Source organism: Sciurus carolinensis, chromosome X, assembly GCF_902686445.1.
Source record: "Sciurus carolinensis chromosome X, mSciCar1.2, whole genome shotgun sequence".
NCBI lineage: Eukaryota > Metazoa > Chordata > Mammalia > Rodentia > Sciuridae > Sciurus > Sciurus carolinensis.
The window spans coordinates 14,422,292-14,448,328 of NC_062232.1; positions in this window are offsets into that span (position 1 = coordinate 14,422,292).

The window sequence follows — 26,037 nt, forward strand, 5'->3', positions numbered from 1 at the left end:
GACTTAGCATTTGTCCCCTCTGGAGGACACAACAAGGCACCACCTTGGGGCAGAAAACAGGGCCCTCATCAGACACCAAAACCAGTGGGCAACTTGATTGTGGACTTCCAGTCTCCAGAACTATGAAAAGTAAATTTCTATTATTTGTAAATTACCAAGTCTCAGGTATTATAGCAGCACAAATGGACTCATACACTACTTTTTTCTACATTTGCTACCTTAGATTGAGGAGACTTGGGAACCACACTGGAAAATGTATCTACCCTATAGGGAGTTTCAAGGAATGCTACATGTCACACAGGAAGTGGCCAATAAAAGTTTCCTTTTATTTTAATACCATTCAACACAATTAACCACAGATGTCCAACATGGATCATTGCAGCATAAATGACTATCAGGTTCTGTCGGTATATTTCTAAAACAACTGGACAATTGTTTACATTAATCAAGTTAATGCTTTGGTGGTGTGACAAGGCAGCTACATTTGCCCATAATATCAGAGGATAGCAGATGTAATTGTTTTTCCCGTCCCCTCCCAACCCATAAGGGCTTTAGTGATAAAGACTACTTTGAAAATTGAATGCTCCGCAACAAACAAACAAACAAACAAACAAAAACCCCACTACAATAATATAATATTATTATATGCTATAAGCTACACTAATATGCTACAATCCTGGATTTTATTTTTTGATCTTCTAAAAACCCTATACGGTTCAAGTCAACCAATATTCAAGTGTGTACTAAATCCATTGTTCTGAATTAGGTGATGTGAGAACTTCAAAGATGATGTAAGACAAAGTTTCTGCCCCTCAAAGTTTTGACAATCTCTACTGGAGAGATTAAGTGTCTGCAATTCAGTAGGACAGGGAGAAGTTCTCTAGTACGGATTCAGAGAGTCATGGGGGTTTTCCAAATGCTTTCATAACAATGAAACATCAATGGATTCATCTCTATTTGGAACTCAGTTTTAAATATTAAAGAATTCTGGTTCACTTCTATAATGGCCAAGAAAATGTGTGTGCATTCTCAACTGCCCAGGTGCACCATGTATTTATGTGCAAATTTGCTGCCCCAGTGTAGTCTAAAGCCACTGTTTTTCCTTTTTCCCCCTATTCACTCAACAGATACTGATTGAGAGCATACTATGCATGCCAGGAATTGTACCCTATTTTTTCTAGTCACCTGTTTGAATGTTCCAAGTTGTTTCACTGATGCTCATTTTATTATTTTCATAATTAAGAGGTACCAGAAGAAAATAGAATCAGTTTACAATTAGATCCTTACTTTAGGAACACTAATGGTATCCCAAGTTTCTGGCAAGGGTAAAATCACCAAGTAGCTGAACAGATGGAGTCATTTCATATTTAGCCATCACATACTCAACCTTTGTCATTAAAATCTGTTTGTGAACCAAGAAGTGTTGGCTTAACCCCCCGGGGTTTTCCCCCTGAACTCTCTGAAAAAATGTTGGAGGATATGTTAAGGCAAACAGTTTAGAAAAGTTCAAAATAGAAATAAATGCTTGATGAGCATATCAGAACTGTTGACATTTCAGCCATGTTAGTCAGGAAAGATCTTACTATTTTTATAGGGAATTCCTTTCTCTCTTGAAGTTGCTGTGGAGATAATATTATTTTTCCTTGCCACTCAAAAAAATAAAATCTTACATACAAAACAGAGAAAGACTTAAATGCATGTACCTTATCATCACCTTTACTGTAGTTCTTATAGTCCTTATGTTTCATGATGATGAAAATTTCCTTTTTGCATCTCTTTTCTAGATTCTCCCCTCTCACAGAGCAACAGTTACCAGAGTCTTTTAGAGTGACCTGTATTTACTAATTGGATTAAGGGCGAGATAATGGCAAAGATTTTTTTCTTTCAATATTCTGGTAACATTCCTAATCTGAGAAACAGATGTTCCCACACCTTTTTGCATCTTGGTGTGCAGTGATTGAAGTCAGAAGGCTTCAGAATGTTCCAAAGGATTCGCATGCATTTTCCACATAGTTGAAAGCAGGAAGCCTTGAACCTTAAATGTAATAAACAGAAGGTGGACAAAGGAGAGGACAGTCTGTTGACTTGTTCTTAGTTATTGTTTTCTCTATTTCTCTCAGCTTTCAAAACCAATCTTCCATTTAATTCATTTATTGAAGGAGTTAATGCTTTTTACTATCCCTTGCACATAGATAAAATATATTAAAATGCACTTACTAAGTGGAAAAGGAAAGATGATCCTAACCTTGATAGTTACACTACCTTCATTTATGCAGACAATTTATGCACCTGAGCCACCATAAAAAGACTGTTTATCATCTATTCATCAGGAAAAAAATGTGCTAAATTTAATACTCAGTTAAAATTCTCCTCTGTCCCTCACAATGATTGTGTCTCAACTTGCTTTTCTTTTATCTAATAGTGTTTTGTAGGCCATTGCTATTTGAGAAAATGGGAGGAAAATGGTTGGTATCAAGGTAGAGATCTTAATGAAAAATATGGTTTCTAATGTTTAAGTAGTATTCTTTTCTAAAAAGGCACAAAAATCTTATTGCTGTAACACCCTGGTTGAAGGTTTTAACAAGCTTCATTTTTATAAAAGTTCAGTAATTATAAGAATGAGAAAAGTCCTTTGGCTGTGTTTATCAGTGACAGTGATTAATTTGGCATTATAAAAACCTCATATTTTCTATGAGCAATATTTGGAATAAAAAATGTTCAGGACCTCTGTCTACCTTTGGTTTTATACAAAAACCTTGGCAAGCATGAAAATGAAGATTCTTCGGTCTCATACCCAGAGATTCTGAGTAAGTCTGAAGTTTGCCTGGGAATCTGCATTTTAATAAACAGACCTAGACCATTCTGATGTTGGTGGTCCAGAGCCCAATCCTAGAGAAGTGGTTCTGTAATTCGACATGAGATATATAACAGTGTGACCCAGCCACTGCAGGCCAGACTCCATTCAGATCACTGTCACTGAATCTCTTTCAACAAAGATACACCGGGAGACAATTTGAGGATGGTTTGATATCTCGAAATACATTCAGAATTATCTTAGGTTATGACAGTTTTTTTTTTTAAATGTCTTTCATCTTTTCACTAAAATCCTCCAATTACTGAATATGCAAAGGCAAATCTGTCACGTACTACTAACCAACCATACTACATTTGTCAGAATATTCTGGTTAGATAGTAGAGATGGGGTTACTTATTCACCCTGTTTTGAAATCTAAATAAAATGTTAGAATTCAAAAAAAGGATTCTTAGCCTAACACCATTATATATGGGAGTAGTGATTACATCATTGAGAATAAATACTCATAAACTCTTCATACATTAAAAAAATTAATAAAAAAAACACTGAAAGAGCAAAGGCAAGAGGTTGAATTTAAATAAAGATTCAGTTATTCTAACAATCAGTATATAGTATTGTCTGTTTTGCTGAATGCTCTCAACTTTTACTTCTGTTTATCTTTCTAAATCAGTTTAGATGTATTCATGCAAGAAAGATTTGAGAAGGCTTCCAGTGAATTCTAGATTTCTGAGTAGTTTGTCCCTCATCGCAAACACCTGGAAGTGAGGAGGAGAAGAAAAAAGTTGCTGCACAAGAGAATGGTTTTTCTTCCCCTGCATGAGTCCTGGGCCACCTCTACCGATGAGGCCCGACTGGTTTTCATGAATGAGACACAATCAGAGTTCCTTTGGGATCTAACTGTGCCCGTCTTTTCTCCTTATCCCTCTTTTCTCCTCTGTTGGCACCCTGAAGACAAGAAGGGAAATGTATTATATATACACGATTCCATTAAGTATTCCTTTCAACTGTGCCACACTAATTTCATTGTAAGTTGTTTCTCTGTCCTGTTGACTTGAAGGTTGATCATATGACTTGCCCTGAAAGTGGGTGGAAGTAATAATAGATGAGTTCTGAGCTGAGTTGTTCAAAGGCATTGAAAATTTCTGTCAGGCCCTTCTTGCATTTTTTTTTTTTTTTTTTTTTTGAGTTGGATGATCCACGCATCATCAAGACCCAGAATGAATCTGCATGCTTTAAAGCCTCCACTAAAGCATTCATATTCCAATCATGCCGAACAGGCCAGTCAGCTTTTTTTGTAAGTGACAAGAAAATATGCTGGAGCAAGATCATGTCCACTCTGCAAGGTGGCCCATTTTAAAATTTCAACCCTTTTTATTAGGGAAGATAGTGTATCTTAATAATTCTTTTAAAATTTATTTTTATTGTAAACAAATGGGATACATCTTGTTACTCTGTACATGAAGTAGAGGCGAGGCATACCATTTGTGTAATCATACATTTACATAGGGTAATGGTGTTTGATTCATTATGTTATTTTTTTCCTTCCCCCCACCCATCAACCCCTCTTTTCCCTCTATACAATCCCTCCTTCCTCCATTCTTGCCCCCCTCCCACCCCCCATTATGTGTCATCATCTGCTTGTCAGCGAGATCATTTGTCCTTTGGTTTTTTGAGATTGGCTTATCTCACTTAGCATGATATTCTCCAATTTCATCCATTTGCCTGCAAATGCCATAATTTTAACATTCTTTATGGCTGAGTAATATTCATATATATATATATATATACATATATATATATATATATATATACATTTATTGATTTCCAGATGTTGGACCAACCTTGCATCCCTGGGATAAAACCCACTTGATTGTGGTGCACTTTCTTTTTAATATATTTTTGTATGTGATTTGCTAAAATTTTGTTGAGAATTTTTGCATCAATGTTCATTAAGGATATTGGTCTGAAATTTTCTTTCCTCAATGTGTCTCTGTCTGGTTTAGGTATCAGGGTGATATTGGCTTCATAGAATGAGTTTGGGAGTGTTCCCTCCTCTTCTATTTCATGGACTATTTGAGAAGTATTGGAATGAGCTCTTCTTTAAAGGTTTTGTAGAACTCGACTGAGAACCCATCTGGTCCTAGACTTTTCTTTGTTGGTAGGCTTTTGGTGACTTCTTCTATTTCATTACTTGAAATTGATCTATTTAAATTGTGTATGTCGTATATGGATGAGCCACTGTTTGGGGCATAGATATTTATGATTGTTATATCTTGCTGATTTATGCTCCCCTTAAGCAGTATGAAATGTCCTTCTTTATCCCTTCTGACTAATTTTGGCTTGAAGTCCACATTATCTGATATGATGATGGATGCTCTGGTTTTTTTGCTGGGTCCATGTACATGGTATGTTTTTTCCCATCCTTTCACCTTTAGTCTGTGGGTATCTCTTTCTATGAGATGAGTCTCTGGCAGGCAGCATATTGTTGGATCTTTCTTTTTATTCCTGTCTGTCAGTCTAGTCTTTTGATTGATGAGTTCAGGCCATTAACATTCAGGGTTATTATTGAGATATGATTTGTATTCCCAGTCTTTTGACTCATTTTTGTTTTTTGACACGATTTGGTTTCTCCTTTATTTGGCTATTCCTTTAGGGTAGTTCCTCCCTTTGCTGATTTACATCGTTGTATTTCATCTCTTCCTCATGGAATATTTTACTGAGAACGTTCTGTAGTGCCAGCTTTCTTTTTGTAACTTCTTTTAGCTTTTGTTTATCATGGAAGGATTTTATTTCATTGTCAAATCTGAAGGTAAGTTTTGCTGGGTATAAGATTCTTGGTTGGCATCCACTTTCTTTCAGAGCTTGAAAAATGTCATTCCAGGCCCTTCTAGCTTTTGGGGTCTGGATTGAAAAATCTGCTGATATCCATATTGGTTTCCCCCTGAATGTAATTTGATTTTTTTTCTCTCGCAGGCTTTAAAATTCTGTCTTTATTTTGTACGTTAGGTATTTTCATTATAATGTGCCTTGGTGTGGGTCTGTTGTAATTTTATGTATTTGGAGTCCCATAAGCCTCTTGTACTTGATTATCCATTTCATTCTTCAGATGTGGGAAATTTTATGATATTATTTCATTGAATAAATTGTTCATTCCTTTGGTTTGTTTCTCTGTGCCTTCCTCAATCCCAATAATTCTTAAATTTGGCCTTTTCATGATATCCCATAATTCTTGGAAATTCCGTTCATGATTTCTTACCATCTTCTCTGTTTGGTCAACTTTGTTTTCAAGATTAAATGTTTTGTCTTCAATATCTGAGGTTCTGTCTTCCAGGTGTTCTATCCTATTGGTTACACTTTTTATGTAGTTTTTAATTTGGTTTATTGTTTCCTTCATTTCAAGAATTTCTGTCTGGCTTTTTTCAGTATCTCTAACTCTTTATTGAAATGATCTTTTGCTTCTCACGTTTGCTCTTTTAACTGTTGAGTGGTGCAATCATTCAAAGCCTGCATTTGCTCTTTCATCTCATCGATGGCATCTCTGATCATTTTAATTATGTACATTCTGAACTCCCTTTCTGACATTTCTTCTGCCATGCTGTCATTGGATTTTATTGATGTAGCATCTAGGTTTGTTTGGGACATTTTCTTCCCTTGTTTTCTCTTATTGCTCAGGTATCTACCCCCCTAGTAGTGAACTCTATTGACTTATAGTGTCCCTATAGATTTACAATAACCCGCCTCCTAGCCTTCAGTAGCCTGAAGTCTTGGAGGAACTTGATAATGCAGTGATCCACAAGGAAGCAGCCCCTCTAGGGGTGGTGGCCTTCAGGTGGGGTATATTTCCTGCTGGTGGGAAGAGGCGCCTCCACTTATTGACCAATGGTCTGCCAAAAGTTGGACTAGACTGCGGGCTGGGGCATGGTTGGTCTGGGCCTGTGTCTCTGGTTCTACCACCCTGGTGGGAAAGCCTTGCCCGGCAGGGAAGACTCACCCAGTGGTGATGTCTCACTGGGCAGCTCTCCTCTGAGAAGTTCCCTTCAGTCCAGAACTACCACCTGGGCTGGGCAGCCCTCCTCTGTGACATTCCCAGGGGTCTGGACCTACTTCCTGGGCCAGGAAGCCTCACCCTGTGATTGAGACTCTCGCTGGGCAGCTCTCCTCTGTGACGTTCCCCGGGGCCCGGAACTACCACCTAGTCTGGGGGGCCTGGCCCTGTGAGGGACTTTCTCTCTGAGCAGCCCTTCTCTACGATGTTCCCTGGGGACTGGACCTACTGCCTGGGCCTGGGACCCTCATTCTGCGCTGAAGCCTCTTGTTCATCCTCTACAATGCTCCTGGTTTTCTGGGTTCATGGCTCCAGTGGGGGAGTCTCACTGGGCAACTCTACTCCATGAAGTTCCCTGCATTCTGGGCCTACTGACCCATCCAGGGAACTTCACCCAGTGGGAGAGACTAACCCAGTTGCTCTGAGTTGGTCCCGAGTCTCTCAATACCTCCTCTTCTTGAATCCTGAGTTCTGTTGAAGGGCCTCCAGTCTCCTGTAGGTGTCTCAGGAAGGGAGCCACCCTTCTGATGATGATGGCCATGCCCTCAGGAATAATTCAAAATGCCTGCACCAGCCTTGGCATGGGGGTTGGCATGCCGGATAGCTCAGCAATGGCATCCGACCTCGGCATGGGGGTCAGCAGGCCAGCTAGCTCAGCCCTTCTTGCATTCTTGTCATCTACTGTAAGAAGAGTGTGCCCCAAAAGGTTTCTGGCTCTAGAATGAGACACATGTAAAATAGGCCAAAGTGTGATTTACACACAGCCTTCAGCAAAGCTGCCATAGTTGACCCACCAGCATATGAGTGGGAAAAATGTTTTGGTAATCCACTAAAATTTTGGGGGGTCATTTGTTATGCAGTAGAATCATAGCATTAGATGACTAATACTGGAGGGTAACTACCACTTACTCAGGGCTCATTCCTTGCCAAGCACTATTTACATTAATTTCTTTAATAGATGAAAATTCCTTCAGAAGTCTACTAATGCTCCTGTATTTCATGAAACATCAGCTCTGAGGGGGCAAGGACCCACAACTAATTGGTGGCTAAGCCAGAAAATCAAATTCACACCTACCCATGTTCAAATATGATGACTCTTCCATGACTTTTACCCAACTTCCTGCAGTTTACACCACAGGTAATAGCAACAACAACCACATAAAATTTTTTTTTCACTCTTTTATGAAAGGCTTAACAGTTCAATGTACTTTCATGTATCTTCATTCATTAATAAGAAAATGTCCAATTACTAATTGGGGCACTTAGTCCTGTTTAGTTCTGCTCTAGCTTGAATCATAACCCATGAGATTTGAAATGACAAGTCTTCAGCTCAGAAAGTATTGTGCTTTAGGAACCACAGGAAGGCTTAAAAATAGACTAGAATATTCTGAGGTTATAGGTATGAGAGCAAATGTACCAGATAAAAACCAGTTGAGCCCGTGTTTCGAGTTTTTCTTGACCAAAGCAGACAGATGCCACAGACACTACTCAGAACCTCAGTCCTGAGAGAAAACCACTGTGAAGACACCATCACTATTGTCACTATTGACAGACTAAAGAAGCAGTACTTTTCAACTCTGACTGCACACTAAAATCTCTTGGGTGAATTCAAGAAAAAGAAATGTCTGGGCCCTGCTGTCAAATAAATTGAATTAAAATTTCAGGGTGTAAAGCTGGGCATCTGTAGTTTTGAAAGCTCCCCAGGTGATTCAAATGATTCAACCAGGGTTGAGCCCCACTAAAATGAACAAGGCAATATATTTACTGACATTTAACCTGAAAACCCAGTTCTACTCAATGACCCATACCTTGGCAACGGGTATAAACTCATCTTTTTGTGTCCTTGAACTTCAGATCCAGTGACTCTGCTATTTTTCCTCCTCTACGACTTCCCTTTATTCCTTTGGGTTTTTATTGCATCCACATTTATTTACTGAAATCCATATTTATTTCAACTCCTGAAACAGTGTTAGCCAAGAGCTAGTCTATGGAAGTCCATATGGTTTGTAAGGAATTTAGTAAAATTGAGGTGCTATGGTAAGCTACATTAATAGAAGAAATGTCATTGACTTAACTAGCAAAAATAAATAAATAAAATTAAAATTAATACCAAAGACCATCATTTATATTTCTTTATGGTTCTCACTTCCTACAAATATTCCAGAGCACTGACCTTCGGGCTTAATTTACACCTTCAAGTTCCTAAGAATTAGTTTTGATTTGCATAGCCAGTGATCTGGCATATTTCCAGAGTACTTTCCATGTTCTGGGCACAGTTTCTAGTGCTCTATACATGTTAATTTATTTGATCCTTAACCCTATGAGGCAGATAATTATTATTCCCATTTTACAAATGAAACCGAGGCACAGGGATATTAAATAAGGTGCCCAAGGTCACTCTTATTAAATGATAAAGCTTGAAATGGAACCCAGGTAGTCTAGTTCCAGAATCTGGATTTTTAGCCTGTAGAATATACCACATCCCCCCAATAGGTAGGGCACCTGTTTAGGTACATTTTAGGAGAGGATGTGATCAACGGCCACTCTCATCACTGCCGGTGAAAGTGTAAATTGGTACAACTACAAACATTTATTTGGAATATCTACTAAAGCTGGACAACCTAATAATTCCCAGGCATATACTCACCAAAAATGTGTACTCATGTTGATGAAAAGATGTGAACTTGAATGTTATGAGCACTACTTTTAACAATACAGAACTGGAAATTACCCAAATGTCCATCAACAAGAAAATAAGCCAATAAATTCTGTTGTATTTTAACCACTATGCAGCAATAAGGATGACCAATCTATAATTACATGGAGTAAGAAGGATGAATCTCCCAAATGTAATGCTGATGGAGAGAGACCAGGAGAACAGAGGACATGCTGTAGGGTTCTGCTTATGTATAGCACAAAAAGCACCAAAGAATCTCTGCTGTTAAGGGTTCAGCTGTTGTCACTGGAGAAAGCACTTGGGGCAGGAATGCCACAAAAGTCCTATTTCTTCATTTAGGTTCTGGCTCCAAGCCTGCATTCAGATTTTGAAAATTCTGTGATCAGAACATTTAGGTTAGATGCACTTTTTTGAGTGTGTACTAACAAAAAGTTTCATAGGGTATTTTCTGTGATCAAATATTATCTAGGATAGAAGATTTAAGAAATACCTTCAGATAATATATTTTGGGGAAATCACCATTGCAGGCAACAAAGTTTCCAATATAGCTAGTGTTTTCCCTGGTTTCACCTGATGAGTTAATAATAGTGAAAGAAAACCATGCACTCTGCCAGGTGGATGGGATGGCTCGTTGTACTCACACCCACCTCCAGTCAGGGGCTCAGAGGTGACTAATGCCAGTTGTATGAAGATGTATTGAGGAGAAGGCCTCAGAACAAATCATTCTGGCTCACTGACCTTTGCCTCCTCTGGGGCACCAAATCCCAGGGGTGTGGAGAGCAAGTGAAATCAGGAACTGACTTTCTTTTATAGGAGTCTTCAAGAATGAGGAAATGGAGGTTTGGAGTGAGGGCAACTCAGCATGGCAGTCTACTGAAAGGCAACCCCTCTTAGGAAGGATTCCATGGAAGCAGGTAGGAGATGCCTGCCTAAGAATTCTTACTACTCCAGCTTCTATGGAATCCAATAACCCACTCCTTACATATTTCAGAGGTACAGCCCAATCCACAATGCCCCATTTATCCACTTCTGCTTTTGAGAGAGAAGACACTTCACTATCACAAAGGCAATACCTTGCCAGAGAAAGGGCTAACTTGTTTGCTTAAGAAACACACCTATTAGCTGGGAGCTGTGACACACACCTGTAATCCCAGTAGCTCAGGAGGCTGAGGCAGGAGGATTGTGAGTTCAAAGCCAGCCTCAGCAACTTAGTGAGGCACTAAGCAACTCAGTGAGACCCTGTCTCTAAGTAAAATACACAAAAGGGCCGGGGACATGGCTCAGTGGTTAAGTGTCCCTGAGTTCAATTCCTAGTACCCACCACAAAAAAAGAACACCTACTAAAACACTCTGATTACTCCAGATGCCTTCAGCCAAGTTCTTTCAAGTAACTTGCATAAGTAGGGAAGAGCTTTTGAATCCATATAAAAAAATGATAATCAAACAGCTACAAAATTCACTTCTGTATTAGAAAAGACAATAGGTGTCGCCACCCGTGGCAACAATAGCACAGGTATTTATCAGAGGTGGACTGGAAATAAGCTACTTCTATTTCTGTGCTGCTTCTTGCTTGCTTGCTTATTCGCTAGCTCATAGAGGAAGAAAAGCTTGCTTGATTTTAGAGGAAGAGAAGCTTTGAGAGAAAGATAGGCTTTGCTTATAGAGAAAGTTTTAGAGAAAGACAGGCTTCTACACTTATCAGAGATCTATTTCTTCTTAGAGTTCTGCTGCTTCTTCTTAGAGGTGCGTCCTGCATCCTGTGAACTAGGTGCTATCTATCTGTGATCTACAACCTAGAGGTGTATTCTCAGTTCTCCGCTCTACGATCTGCCTTCTGCCGCTGCCTGCTTCTTACTGCTTGCTGCTTCTTCTTACTGCTGCTTCTTCTCTCTGCTAGCTGCTTCTCCTTGCCTTCTGCCTACTGCCCGCTTATATTCCCTCCAGGAGGCGGAGGGTGGGGCCATGCCAGTTGAGATCAGGCAAGGAGCCAGCTGCCCAATCATGGCAAGGTCAAAACGAGCAGGCCTGAGCAGGAGCACTCGGGAACACATGTGCACACGTTGTGTGCATGGACTCACTTGAACATGGCCAATGATAAAACACCTGAATGTCTATGCTAACCGACTTCCTCACCACTGATGTGATCAAAACAACTTCTGGCTGGCTGCCAGGCACCATCTTGGCTTAGTCCGCATGGCATAGCCCCCAACAAATAGCTCCTCTCCTTGCCCCAGACCATGAACTAAATTTTCTGGGTAAATAGGAACCATGAAGTCAGAAACTGTTTTTACTCTCCTCCTCTGTGTATAACACCAAAGTATGGTAATTAAATATGACATAACTTTGGCAAATACTTTTTTCTAAAGTTTTACTGATTATTCTTGGGGGGGATTATATTAAAAGGACCTGGGTTGATTTAATTACTGAATTCATTAATCATTTCTTTTCTTTCTTATGCGGGGGAGGGAAGTGATGAACCCAGGACCTCATGCATACTAAGTATTTGCTTTACCACTGAGCTACACCCGAAGTCCACATAATATTTTTGTGTGTGTGTGTGTGTACTGAAAGTGAACCCAAGAGTGCTTTATCATTGAACTGTATCCAGTACTTTTTTTATTTTTTATTTTTGAGACAGGGTTTCACTAAGTTGCCCACGTTGTCCTCAAACTTGTAATCCTCCTGCCTCAGTCCACTAAGATAACTAGGATTACAAGTGTGCACCACTGTGCCTGGCCTTCATTTGTTTTCTGAATTTGCTTCCAGGCAGGCTTTCCAATTTAATTTTAAGTCCCACATTATTTTCAGAATCATATTTATTTCCCCCTTATTCACTCCATCAGCTCTACTGTCCACCTTCCTCCTCCTCCATTATAAACCTGACATTGAAGTCTTTCTTTTCTAAAAGGATTCAGTGGGACTAAAGCTGAGAATCACAACATGCCTTCAGCGGTGAGAAAATTTTCCAAGATTTCTCTGTAGATGTGTCTGGATGTTTAAAAATGGCAAAATAACCTCAGCTTTCCCTGGGCTACAGCTTGGGGAGATTGGTCACTACCTCAGCCCAGCTGTTCAGTAGACTTGAGTTGGATATGGAAATGATTAGCAATTTTCAAGGTTTTTCCAACACCTTATGACAGCAGAGTTGTGGCTCCCAACTTCCCCCGTTACTGAATCTTGGTTTTACCAAGGAACCATGGAGGGAGAATGAAGGACCCTCACAAAGCAACATTTCCCATCAGGAGTCTCCCAAACCAGGAGGTCAGTCTGTTGACAGAACTACTGGGCTGAGGATACCTGTAGCCCTGGTCTTATCAGAGTTGATTTGAGGTGCTTGTCATTTGGGGGCAAAAAGAAGAAGAAAGACACCTGGAGAAGAGAAGGAAGATGAATGCTTGGCCTGATATCTGCCCTGTGTCTAATCTTATGAAGGTTCTAACACCCTAGAAAGATAGGGGTCAGGGCCCAAGGAGTTCCATTCATCAAAGGTTATCTGACATGCTGGGCCTCAGATGGGGTCCTGCTACTCTAGGTAGAGTCTGCCACAGACCCCTACATAGTATTGGCACCTTGGGGTGGCCACTAATGGAGGATGGTAGTTCATTCAAGAGGAACAGGTACCTATCTGGCAACCATTAGGTACTTTGACAACAAAGACAGCTTAGAGGACTGTGAGCAAGTGCTTTCCTAAAAACCTATAAGACATCAGGGGAGTTTAGAATGGTGGCAATGAGGTAAGAGTCCTCATAATTTGGGTATAAGTGTTAATGTGGTATCATTTGCACCCAAAACTGCAAAGATCTGGAAATGTTTTAATTACTCTAGTAAAGGATGTGCTCCCCATTCTCCTTGAAGAGTATACAGATTATCTTTTGAAGGACAACTTTCATAATGTGCTAAAGTACTCTGTATAAAGAATAGTCAGTAGTCAAAATAGTTTGATAAATATTAGGTTAGATAATATCAAACATGTTTCTTTACTGAAAAACTTCTCATGATGATATTCTACTGTACACCATCTGCCCTTTGGGATCCAGCCTGAAAGAACAGACTCTCCTTTTTGTTTTTGTTTATAGAAAATACATTTTGTGTTTACAGATAACAAAATGCATAGATGTTATGTGTACAGTTCAGTGACTTTTTATTTTTTTATCTTTTAATTAATTAATTAATTTATTTATTTTGCAGTTCTGGGGATTGAACTCTTGGGCACTCCACCACTGAACTACATCCTCAAATCTTTTTTCATTTTGAGACCAGGTCTCACTAAGTTGTCCAGGCTGGTCTTGAACTTATGGGCCTCCTACCTGAGATTACAGGCATGGGTCACCGTGCCTGGCCAGTTCAGTGATTTTGACAAATGTATGCAGCTGTGTAACCACAACCCCAATCACAATATAGAGTATTACCAATTTCACACACAGTTCCTGGGTTGCCCTGTCCAGACAATTCCTCCCCTGACTTGAGATAACAAGTGGCCTGATTTCTCTCACCCTAGGTCAGTTTCACCTGTTTTAGAATTTCAAATAAATGAAATTATACAGTATATGTTCTAGTATCTGACTTTTTAAACTCAAGACTACATACTTAGGAATTTATTTATGTTGTATGTACTGGTTATCTATTCTTTTTTATTGCTGAGGAGTATTCCATGGTATAAATATATGGCAGTTAGTTTATCCAAATTTACCTGTTTATAGACATTTGGGTTACTTTCAGTTTGGGCTATATGAATAAAACCATCAGAAGCACTCCCATCATTGTATTTTTGTCAACATAAGCTTTCATCTTTTTGGGCAGGCAATTAAGGGTGGAATGGCTGGGTCATTTTATAAGACACTTAACAACAGTTCTCCAAAGTGGTTGTACCATTTTGTATCCCTACTAGCAACATACAAGATTGTCATTTGCTTCATATCCTTGTTGACAAGTCAGTCTTTTCAAATGTACATCATTCTAGTGGGTGTGAAGTAGTATCTCATTGTGGCTTTATTTTTTATTTTCCTGATAACTAATGATGTTCGGCACCTTTTCATGCACTTATTCTTTTCTTTTTTATTTCTTGTATGAAATCCCTGAACAGTGTCTGTATAAAACATTGTCTTTGGGCAAAGGGAGATAAGAGACATGATGAACTTGGAGCTGTCTCCTGAAGCTCCTATTCAGAAGTGACACACATTATTTCTTTCTACATGTCATTGGATAAAGCAAGTTACATGGCCACTCCCAAGTTCCACAGGGCAGGAAAGTATGATCCTCTCATGAGGAGGGTCATTGGAGTATTTGGCAAATAGGAATATGATTGAGTTTAGTCTGCAAGAAAGACATTCTGGTGGCATTGTTCCCCCCTTGACATCATTATGTAATGCCTTTTACTCTCCCATTTACTTTTTGTAAAAAATGTCTAATAAATACCAAATAAGATTATCCAATCTGCTTACACATGTATGAGTGGCCCTGCACCCTCTTTGGGTTTTCTACGTGTGGGTGTACTCACTTCAAGAAAAACTGAGGGTAGCTTAACTGATGTGGGACGCGGGAATCCAGGAATGACAGGATGAGATTCTAGGTGCTCCTTCCTTCTGCCAGCTCTATAAAACAGTTTTAAAAAATCTCCCCTCACCATTAGGAAGGCAGAGTCAGAGTTAAGACTTTGCTTATGTCTTAGAGAAACCGGTCCATGCTGACTTCTGGGCAAACTAGCCTGAGCAAGTTGGCTTTTACAACTGCTGCTCCTATTAGATGACTTTACCTGCCTTTTTATTTTTTTTATTTTTATTTTTTTGCTAGGCGAGTGCTCTCCAAGAGGAGCTATTTCTTTGGCTCTGCCTTTTTATTTTCATGGGGAGCTAGAAATGCACCTTTCAATCATTTATGAATCTGTCATTTATTGCAGTTTTATTTGAATGGCAAATTATTGGAAATAGCATCAGTGCCCAAGCATGAGAAAATGGTGGTGTAAACTATGGCACAGGCACACAATGGAGTACAGTTATGATAAAGAAAGCAAAAGAAAAGAAAACCTCAGAAGATGGAAAGATCTCCCATGTTCTTGGATAGGAAGAATTAATATTGTCAAAATGGCCATACTACCAAAAGTGCTATACAGATTCAATGCAATTCCAATTAAAATCCCAATGATGTACCTTACAGAAATAGAGCAAGCAATTATGAAATTCATCTGGAAGAATAAAAAACCCAGAATAGCTAAAGCAATCCTTGGCAGAAAGAGTGAAGCAGGGGGTATCGCAACACCAGATCTTCAACTCTACTACAAAGCAATAGTAACAAAAATGGCATGGTATTGGTACCAAAATAGAAAGGTAGATCAATGGTACAGAATAGAGGACACGGACACAAACCCAAATAAATACAATTTTCTCATACTAGACAAAGGGGCCAAAAACATGCAATGGAGAAAAGATAGCCTCTTCAACAAATGGTGCTGGGAGAATTGGAAATCCATATGCAACAGAATGAAACTAAACCCATATCTCTCACCATGCACGAAACTAAACTCAAAATGGATTAAGGACCTCGGAATCAGACCAGAGACCTTGCATCTTATAGAAGAAAAAGTAGGTCCAGAGCTTCAACATGTCGGCTTAGGACCAGACTTCCTCAACAGGACTCCCATAGCACAAGAAATAAAAGCAAGAATCAATAACTGGGATAGATTCAAACTAAAAAGCTTTCTCTCAGCAAAGGAAACTATCAGCAATACGAAGAAAGAGCCTACAGAGTGGGAGAAAATCTTTGCCAATCATACTTCAGATAGAGCACTAATCTCCAGAATCTATAAAGAACTCAAAAAACTCTACACCAAGAATGCAAATAATCCAATCGACAAATGGGTTAAGGAAATGAATAGACACTTCACAGAAGAAGATCTACAAGCAATCAACAAACATATGGAAAAATGTTCAACATCTCTAGTAATAAGAGAAATGCAAATCAAAACCACCCTAAGATTCCATCTCACCCCAATTAGAATGGCGATTATCAATAATACAAGCAACAACAGGTGTTGGCGAGGATGTGGGGAGAAAGGTACACTCATACATTGCTGGTGGGGCTGCAAATTAGTGCAGCCACTCTGGAAAGCAGTGTGGAGACTCCTTAGAAAACTTGGAATGGAACCACCATTTGACCCAGCTATCCCACTCCTCGGCCTATACCCAAAGGACTTAAAATCAGCATATTACAGAGATACAGTCACATCAATGTTCATAGCTGCTCAGTTCACAATAGCCAGATTGTGGAACCAACCTAGATGCCCTTCAATTGATGAATGGATAAAGAAACTGTGGTATATATATATACAATGGAATATTACTCAGCCATAAAGAATGATAAAATTATGGCCTTTGCAGGCAAATGGATGAAATTGGAGAATATCATGCTAAGTGAGATAAGCCAATCTCAAAAAACCAAAGGACGAATGATATCGCTAATAAGTGGATGATGACACATAATGGGGGGTGGGAGGGGTTAGTGTTAGGGTTAGAGTTAGGGTTAGGGAGGGGGGGCAAGAATGGAGGAAGGAAGGACTGTATAGAGGGAAAAGAGGGGTGGGAGAGGTGGGGGGGAGGGAAAAAATAACAGAATGAATCAAACAGCATTACCCTATGTAAATTTATGATTACACAAATGGTGTGCCTTTACGCCATGTACAAATAGAGAAACAACATGTATCCCATTTGTTTACAATAAAAAAAAAAAGAAAGCAAAAGACCTCTACAAACTGATATGGAATGATTTCTGACAGCTATTATTGAAAAGAAAGCAAAGAAAAAAGCATAAATATGTCACCTCTCTTATCTTTGTGTAAGGAAGAAGGGAAGCAAGAAAAATGCAGATTTCTGCTATTTTTACAAAAGGAAACACTAGATACACTAGAAAACTTTGGAGTTGGCATCCTATGGGGGAGGGGAGGGCATGGAAGGGGTATGGAAGGGAGTAATACTTCTCTAAGTATAGCTTTTGGTATAGTTTTAACTTGTGAAAGTGCATTAATACTCTTCACTTATAAAAATATAATTAAATTGATAAGAATGGGAAGAAAGTGAAAACCTAAAATGAAAACAAATTAAAACAAATGAGCCTAACTGTACATAAAATAAGCATCATAATCACATAGCAGGGGGAGAAAAAGAGGAAAGAAAGCACTAATCCTAGTAACTAAAGAATACAGTATTTGACTATAAACCCTCAGCGATGGACAGGGTAAGGTGGGAGGTGGAAGGAAAACTGAAATAAATTCCAAATTTGCTTTGAAGTTGTCTATTGTAGGATGAGTGAAACAATGCTGAACTATTTAGATATACTACAGGGCTGAACAAGTGAGTAAAATGTGTTAATGTCATTGAGAGCCAGCATTCTCAATGTGGAAGAAAGGATATAAAAATACAAAATGGAAGAAGGTAAAAAATAGTCATGTGGAGATAAACTGGAATTACAGGTTTTAGTGCAAACTTGAGATATCTCAAATATGTATACATAGGTGTGTATGCAATTTTATGTACACATGTATATATGTATGTACATGTGTGTAGTAATGTTTATATCTTCATGCATATATCTCTTAATTCTTTCCAATGAAGAGGCCAACAAGCAAAGACATCCCACTAAAATGGGCACATCTAGCACTGAGATCTTGATATCTAATACCATTCATACAAGAGGATCCTGTATATATTGTTATACCAGAAAGTAAGGACATGCTCAAAAAAATGATGAGAACCTGTCACAAAGATACGGGAACTGCTTAAAGGAGTTCCTAAAAAATAAAATAAAATAAAAAAAAGGAGTTCCTGCTGGTCAAACCTGGGACAATTTGAGCACGTACATAATTAAGCACAACAATGAATTATAAACCAATGGAAAAAAACAGATAAATTCATGAATCCATACTGCTTAGATAGATAGATGATAGACAGATGGCTAACTGGGGCAGAGGGAAAATCTCCTGCCAATTAGTTGAACATCAAGAACCAACAGGTCAATGTGGATGAGGTATTGGAGTTGGGAAAAAATAATCATTTTGTACCCTTCATGATAAAGATTGGCTCTAGCAAGAATCATCAACAAATTATAAATCCAGGAAAGTATTTTGATGAAAAGCAGGATATTTGCATGAACTTAAAGTGTCTCCATATAGACTGTATATTAGATGCAAGGGGGGTAGGGATCCAGGAATATTATAGTGGAGATATTGAGTAATTAAAATTGATCTCACCGATGAGGGTCAGGTAAACATCATGTACCTCCAGATGTGATACATTAGGAAAGGTATACTATCTATTCAGTTTTCTGGCAAAGAATGCATAATCCAAATCAAATCAGGAGAAAGCAAGGCAAACAAAAATGGAAAATATTCTGTAATAATAAGTAAAGTTGGGGGATTGGTTGGGGGACATTTTCAAAAAAAAGCAATATTTTCAAAGACAAAGAAAAACTGTGGAAATATTCTAGATTAATGGAAGCTAAAGCAACTTAAGAACTACAGATGATACCTGACCCTAGACCATAACCTGACCCTAGACTGTATCCTTCCCTGGAGGAATGTGAATGGCATTATTGAGGTCAACTGCCAAAATTGGAATACAAAAGATAGTTAAATTTCAATGTTAAATGTACTGGGATTGCAAGTTGAACTGTGGTTGTGTAAGAAAATATCTCCAACAAGAGCAAAAGGTCATGATGTATATATAGGTAACTTACCCTTAAAAGGTTCAGAAAAAAAAATTATACAGATAATGAGTTGGAGATACAGATAGAGTAAATGCTAAGACAAATGGGGTAATAGATGAAAAATAGAAAGGGCATAAAGGTATTATTTTTGCGACTTTTCTGTAAGTCTAAAGGTATTCCCAAATAAATAAGTTCTCTTAAAAGTTTACTAGTTTGAAACTTGATACTGAAACTCTTTGTCCTAGTCATGTGCCCTGGGCTTAATCCTAGAACTCAGAGTTAAAGCTGAGGATCTGACCCTTCTCACGGAAGTCACAAACAAGGGGGTTCTGGAAAGGAACATGTGCCCAGCCTGTCCAACCATGAAAGATGTTTCAGTAAACCAGTCATTAAATGCAGTGGAGCACAGTGTTCTGAGGAACTTCGTATGGAAAGTTTTGTACCAGAAAGCACTGAGCAGGATGGATGATCAGAAGGAGCTTTACTTGGAAGGAGGGGGACCTGCAGAAGGAAGTGCCAGTTCTGGGAATCAGGCCTCCTTCAATTGTGCCTCCTTCTTTTAGAATGTAGGCCCAGAAGAAATGTCCGCAGAACATCCATGGCCCCTGTCAACATCTTCGTTTCTTTCCTGGGTGTCCAGGAGCCTAGTATGAGTCAGTCAGAGGGGAGCAAGCAAGCAAGGTAAGAACCGCTCATAGGAGGGTTCCTATGGTATGATTCGTGATGCCTGGAGTCTCCCACATAATCATTATTAGGCACAAATAACCTTTGTCCTGAATATAAACACTGCTGACTTTGATCCCCTGGAAGCCTGAAGTTGTAAATATCACTAGTTGCCAAGTCAGATATGCATCTATAGTGGACATATTTTATGCACTGCCACAGATTCTCTGGGCCTCCATGGTCTTCTGGCCTTTTTATTTCCAGTTGCCCTCCTAAAGACCCTCTCAATGAGCTTCTGCTGCCTGCCATACCCCCTGGAGTTTCTGGCACCTCCCACCATTTCCAGACTTGAACAAATCCCTCCACAGGGCGTGCCTGAGGCTTTGTTTCCAGTGCACCCAGAATAACAGAATGTGGAAAATCTTTGGGAATTTTGTCTCCCAGACCAAACAGTGGAGTTATCATAGGGCTCCTTTCTTTTCCTCCAACTCCCAAAGCACACTCCAAGCTTTTGCATGTGCTGTTTATCTGGAACATTCTCCTCTCATACCTGCATAGCTTACTCTCTTGGATCATTGTCCAAATGTTAACCTACTCACTGAGGTCTTCCCTGCTCTCTCAACTTAAAATCGCACACACTCCCCTCTATACTCTCTCAATCTCATTTATTTTTCTCTGTTTCCAAATTATATCTTTATCACTTTCTAAGAGTGATTTATGTATTAATTTGGTAAGCTCCATAAATGCGGAGACATTCAATAAATATTCATAAGTCAAATGGAAAAGTGGATGAATGGATAGACAGATGGATAAATGGATGGGTAGATGAAGTAGTGGGTGATGAGGAGCTTCATGGCTCAGGACCTCTGTAAGCATGGCACAAAAAGTACTTGATTGGGAGTCAGGTTCTCCGGGTATGGAACTGGTTTGATGTAAATACCATGTGTGACCTTGGGTAAGGAGAATCATTTACATTCAAACTGAACTTTAGCTCATATTTTCTCCTTAGATCCTGAAAATAATTCTGTAGGATGGGTAAGTCTTATCTTTGTTTTATAGATGAAGAAACTGAGGCTTAGAAAAGTTAGGTGACTTCATTGGGATCACACACACAATTTCAGAGAAATATCACGTGAGGGCCAGAGGCCCACTGACCCATTTTAGGCTTAAACTATGATTAGATATATAAATGAAAGAGGGCATCCTATGCCAGGGGAGTGTTGCAGGAAATGACTTCAATGGTAATTTGGCTAAATAGTATCAAGTATCTCATTACCATGTTAATAATAATTAAACAGGTGTCAGGAAAATAAGTACAATATTGCTAAGTTTAAATGATTTTTACAAGGCAGAAATGAATTTATTCTGTCTCAATATTTCAAATGTACTCTATGTAATGTGATGTATTTCACAAATAATATAGGTTCTCTTTCTGTCAAGTTCATTGTCTTTGAAAGCTGGCACCATCAACTGCCAAGTGCAGAGAGAAGAGTCAGCTAGTCAATAAACAACATTGAACTTATTTTATTCAATAATTTACTTATCCTAGAATTCAATCAATGCTTTTTAAATGCCTTTGATGATGACAAAGAGGTTTGAGAATCTGCTAGGGTCTCTGTACTGAGACTAGGTTGGGGGACATTTTGTGGATATAGACATGTGGGTAGACAGAAGTAAAAGCAGCAGCCACCAGGGACCTAGCACCACCTCTTCCTCAAAATACCAGAGTTGGAAAACAATAGATGTGCAGGAGGCTTTGCATTATCAAAACTCTCTAGATCCAATGCAGTCAAAACCCAAGCTCCCCACTTCAAAGGTCTTTGGACAGGGTTAATCAAGATGTAGGAAATCCTTCACAAAGAGCACCCAAAACCTTTAATAGTTTGTCAGCAGATTATTTCTTCCTTTTACTCTTGCCAAGTTAATGGGAGAAGAGTTTGGAGCCAAAAGTAAGATTGGGGGTGTGCAAATTTCCAAAATTCTTCTGTGAAAGACACACTCCTTACTTGCTAGTTTATCCTCCATTAGATAGGTGGGAAAAACACTTATGGAGAAACCCAGAAACAGACAAAACATAAAAATAAGTATAAATAAAACGGAGCCATGCCAAGACCTGATATTTTTCAACCTTAAATTTCAGATGTGGCTGCCAGTTGAGGAGTCAGGGGTTTTAAGAGAAGCTGGTTAGTGTCATCTCTGGAGGACTTCCTTTGGGAACATTTTTAGAAACCACAGCATGGGTGCCTTCATGGTTGTCCCATGGAAACACCGACCCAGGACTCTGTACTCAGAAAGTCACTGTCTAGGGTCTGATGTGCTAGTGTTGTTATGTTGAAATTCTTAATATTTTTATCCTAAAATTTGTGGGTTTTTTCTTGAGATAGTCTTCCTGTGTTGCCTAGGCTGACCTGGAACTCCTGGACTCAAGCAATCCTCAGTTTCCCAAGTAGCTGGGACTATAGGTGTATGTCACTGTGCGTGGCTGAATTTGTGAGTTTCTTTCTTTTTTCCATTTTGTTTGGGTACTGGAATGTGAATCCAGGGCACTACAGTCCCAGTCCTTTTATTTTTTATTTTTGAGACAGTTTCTGAGGGTCTCGCTAAACTGTTCAGGCTGGCCTTGAACTTGTGATTCTTCTGTCTCAGCCTCCTGAGTTGCTGTGGGATTACAGGTATTTACCACCATACCCAGCATGAATTTATGTTTTGTAAGGGAAGTTCTATGGAACAACAGAGCATGGGGTTTGGGTTTTATAGCCTGAACCACCTTGACTCCACCTCTTTCCCCAAATGGATTCTTGACCATCCCTTCTTCTCCACCTGCTGGAGCCCTAACCCTGCCTATCTCCTCCTCTCTGCCCTGTGACCACTGCCATGATCTACCTGGGCACTGGGGGAAAGAGTGAAGTGGTATGGGGAGGGCAGAGTAGGGAGCTACAGAGATAGACTCATGTTCTACCTGGCATAAGGACCAAAAATGTCAGAGGTCAGGGTTGCATTTGCCCTATGGAGTATCTGGTAGGACATGGTCACAACTGTCCCTGCCCTGGGTTGGCAGGACCATGGTGTATTCTGTGGGCATCTTGGTAGGTGTAATTCTATAGCCCACCCCAATGTAGGTATGGAAGTTGTAATCCTTTGAGGGCTGGCTATCTGCCATGGTTGTGGTGGCAGGCCATGGGAAGAGGAAATTGACTTCCCCCCTGGAGCCAGGACACTGATTTTTGATCCAGTGGTAGGAGGAACCTGGCAGGCAGTGGAAAATGAGCACCCCATCACCTGATGGGACCCTTCTGGGTACCTGTGAAGGTTTAATATTACACAAAATAGAAACTAAAAAAATACAATAACAGAGAGAAACACTTTGTAATTTAAAACATTTTATATTTTAGTACATTTAACAGCGTTCTTTTCCTGATTTTTGAAGAAAGGAGTCCCCATTTTCATTTGGCACTAGGACTCACAAAGCATGAGGGTCTCCATCAAGTGGACTATAGAATATATCTTCAATAGTTACAACTAAAGAAAAGGGAATCATATCCACTATCTTGCCTTGAGCTATCTTGGGGAGTGAGACAGCCCCCATTGGTCTATATAACTACCCAGGAAGCAAATAGTGGCTTATTTTATTCCTCCCTTCTTACATATTTTGCTCTTGTGTCTATTGACCATGGACCCACATGTTGCTGCCCACTATAAGGTCTGGGAGCAAAGATTTAGAGTTGTACTTGCTACTGGTCCTGATCTTAAAACTTGAAAGTCTAAAATTCATCATTTTGCATTTAAACCATGTGGGGCCCTCTCCAGCCTCCTCTGGCCCTCCTGCCTTTAAGCATGTATGGGTCATGCTTGCCTGCCTTCCAAACCATCTGGGACACATTCAGGCACAGGCAAGACTTTCTTGTTTCAAATGATTTTTGCCTCACAGGTGGGCACCTGAAGGATAGAAATGTTTGTGGGATTCTCCCAAATAGTAATGTTTGGTGGAGGCAGAAGGGAAAAGCAACATGTTTGTAAGATCATATGCAGTTACTACCTGTTATAGTTTGGATGTGAGGTGTCCCCCAAAAGCTCACATGTGAGACAATGCAAGAAGGTTCAGAGGAGAAATGGGTTGTAAGAATCTTAACCCAATCAGTGAATTAATCCCTGGTGGGATTAATTTAAGTGACAGGGTGTGGCTGAAGGAGGTGGGAATTGGGGCGTGGTGATGGGGTATATATTTTGTATCTGGAGAGTGGGGTCTCTCTCCCTCTCTGCTTCCTGATGATGCAAGCCGCTCCCCTCTGCCACACTCTTCCACCATGATGTTCAGCCTCAGCTCAAGCCCCGAGGAATGGAGCTGGCCTTCTATGGACTAAGACCTCAGAAACCGTGAACCCTCAAACTTTTCTTCCTCTACAATTGTTCTGGTCAGATCTTTTAGTCACAGCAGCGAAAAGTCTGATTAAAACACTACCTCTTTTTTTCTTCAAGTGTTAAAATGGGAGCCTAGCAATTAATGCAATAATTAATCAAAATACACACTCCAATGGACAAACCTGAACAAAACCTGATGAAGTCAGGCAGTGAGAGAAAAAAAAAAAAGTTTTCTGTTTTGAGGGAGTTAGAAGCATTTCCCATTCCAAATTTAAAAAGCAAAATGAATTAAAATAAACTCCAAATGAACTCCAGGCTCAAAATTCATGAGTAGCTCAGAAATGAACTGTTGGGTTATCTCAACTGTGCTGAACATTTTCTTCAGTTACTCCCATCAATGGTTGAGCTCATCAGTTTTGGAAGGCATCCTAGTATGTCTCATTAGCTGTTTGAAACTGTTGATGTCAGAACACATCACTCTTACTTTTTCAACGAGAATAAATGGATTCAATGTCCACTCTAACAGTGTTATAATCTATGGTCCAGGAAGAAGTTGGTCCTGGATGGTCGCCTGGTTGCATCTGACGCCATCCACAGCTGCCAGTGCCTAGCCATCAGCATGCATTATAAGGGAGACAACAAAAGCCCACCAATTATACATCTGGAGTGCTTGCTAAGTTTAGAGGCATCCATTAGGGGACTCTTGTTCTTAGCAAAATGGAAGTTTATTATTTAGAAATTCTGTTTTGAATTATTAATTTATGTAGAAATAAGAAATGCTTGGGTTTTTAAACTAGATCTGCTTTGGTCTACAAAGCCATTCTGCCTATTTTAAGATGAGGAAAGGCTATCTGTTTATCCAGAAGAGAATTGACTAGTTGTTGAGTACCTTGTAAAGTAGCAAATGATGGGCCATTTTAAATGAGTTTGGTTTAGTTAAGTCTGTGGACTATTCAATATCATTATCCCCATTTTACAGAACAGAAAACTATCATTTAACCATTTAGGGGTTAAGTAACCTACCCAGACTCTCACAGTCATTAAAGAACAGAGACATGGCTTTACAACATCTGCAGACTCCTAAACCAAGGCTCTGGGTTTTGAAGAAAAAGGGGAAAGGTCATGTAAAAATTATCACTCTCTATGCTCTATGTCAAGTGGTAAAATTTAAAAAATAACCACTGGACCAATCCTCCTGCAGCATTTCTAAACCCTTCATAATCTACTTGTTTAGTAGGACACACACACCATACATAGTTTTATACATATGCACATACAAACTAGTCCTTGAATATTCACCAGCCTAGTCAGCAGTCACCTCCATTCTAGAATCCTTCAAGTTCAGAACCAGGTTAAAAGGAAGGTCAACTGAATAAGTGCTCTAAGCACCAACCTCCAAAGGCAATGATGTCCCCATGGAAATCAGAAATATGCTACCATCTAATTCAGATCTCCTTTATGTAATCACCAAAATCTAAATTGGTCCTACTCCAACCAAGTACACAGCAGTAAATGAAAAAATTCTGTTGGTGTCAGTTCTACTTCTCCACTAAATAACTGCTGCATTCATGATGAAAGGCTATCATCAAAAACACCCTAAATGATTAGTCTGCCAGGAACTCCAATATGCAATATGTTCAGACCTGTTTGGGCTCTGGGCCCTTGACTGGGTGATATACCCCACTTGTGATATCTAAGTACTGGAATCTCAAGCACTATGCCCAGTCTATTCATTTACACTGTCCATTTACTGTCTCGTGTGTGGTCCAATGTGTGAAGTCCAGT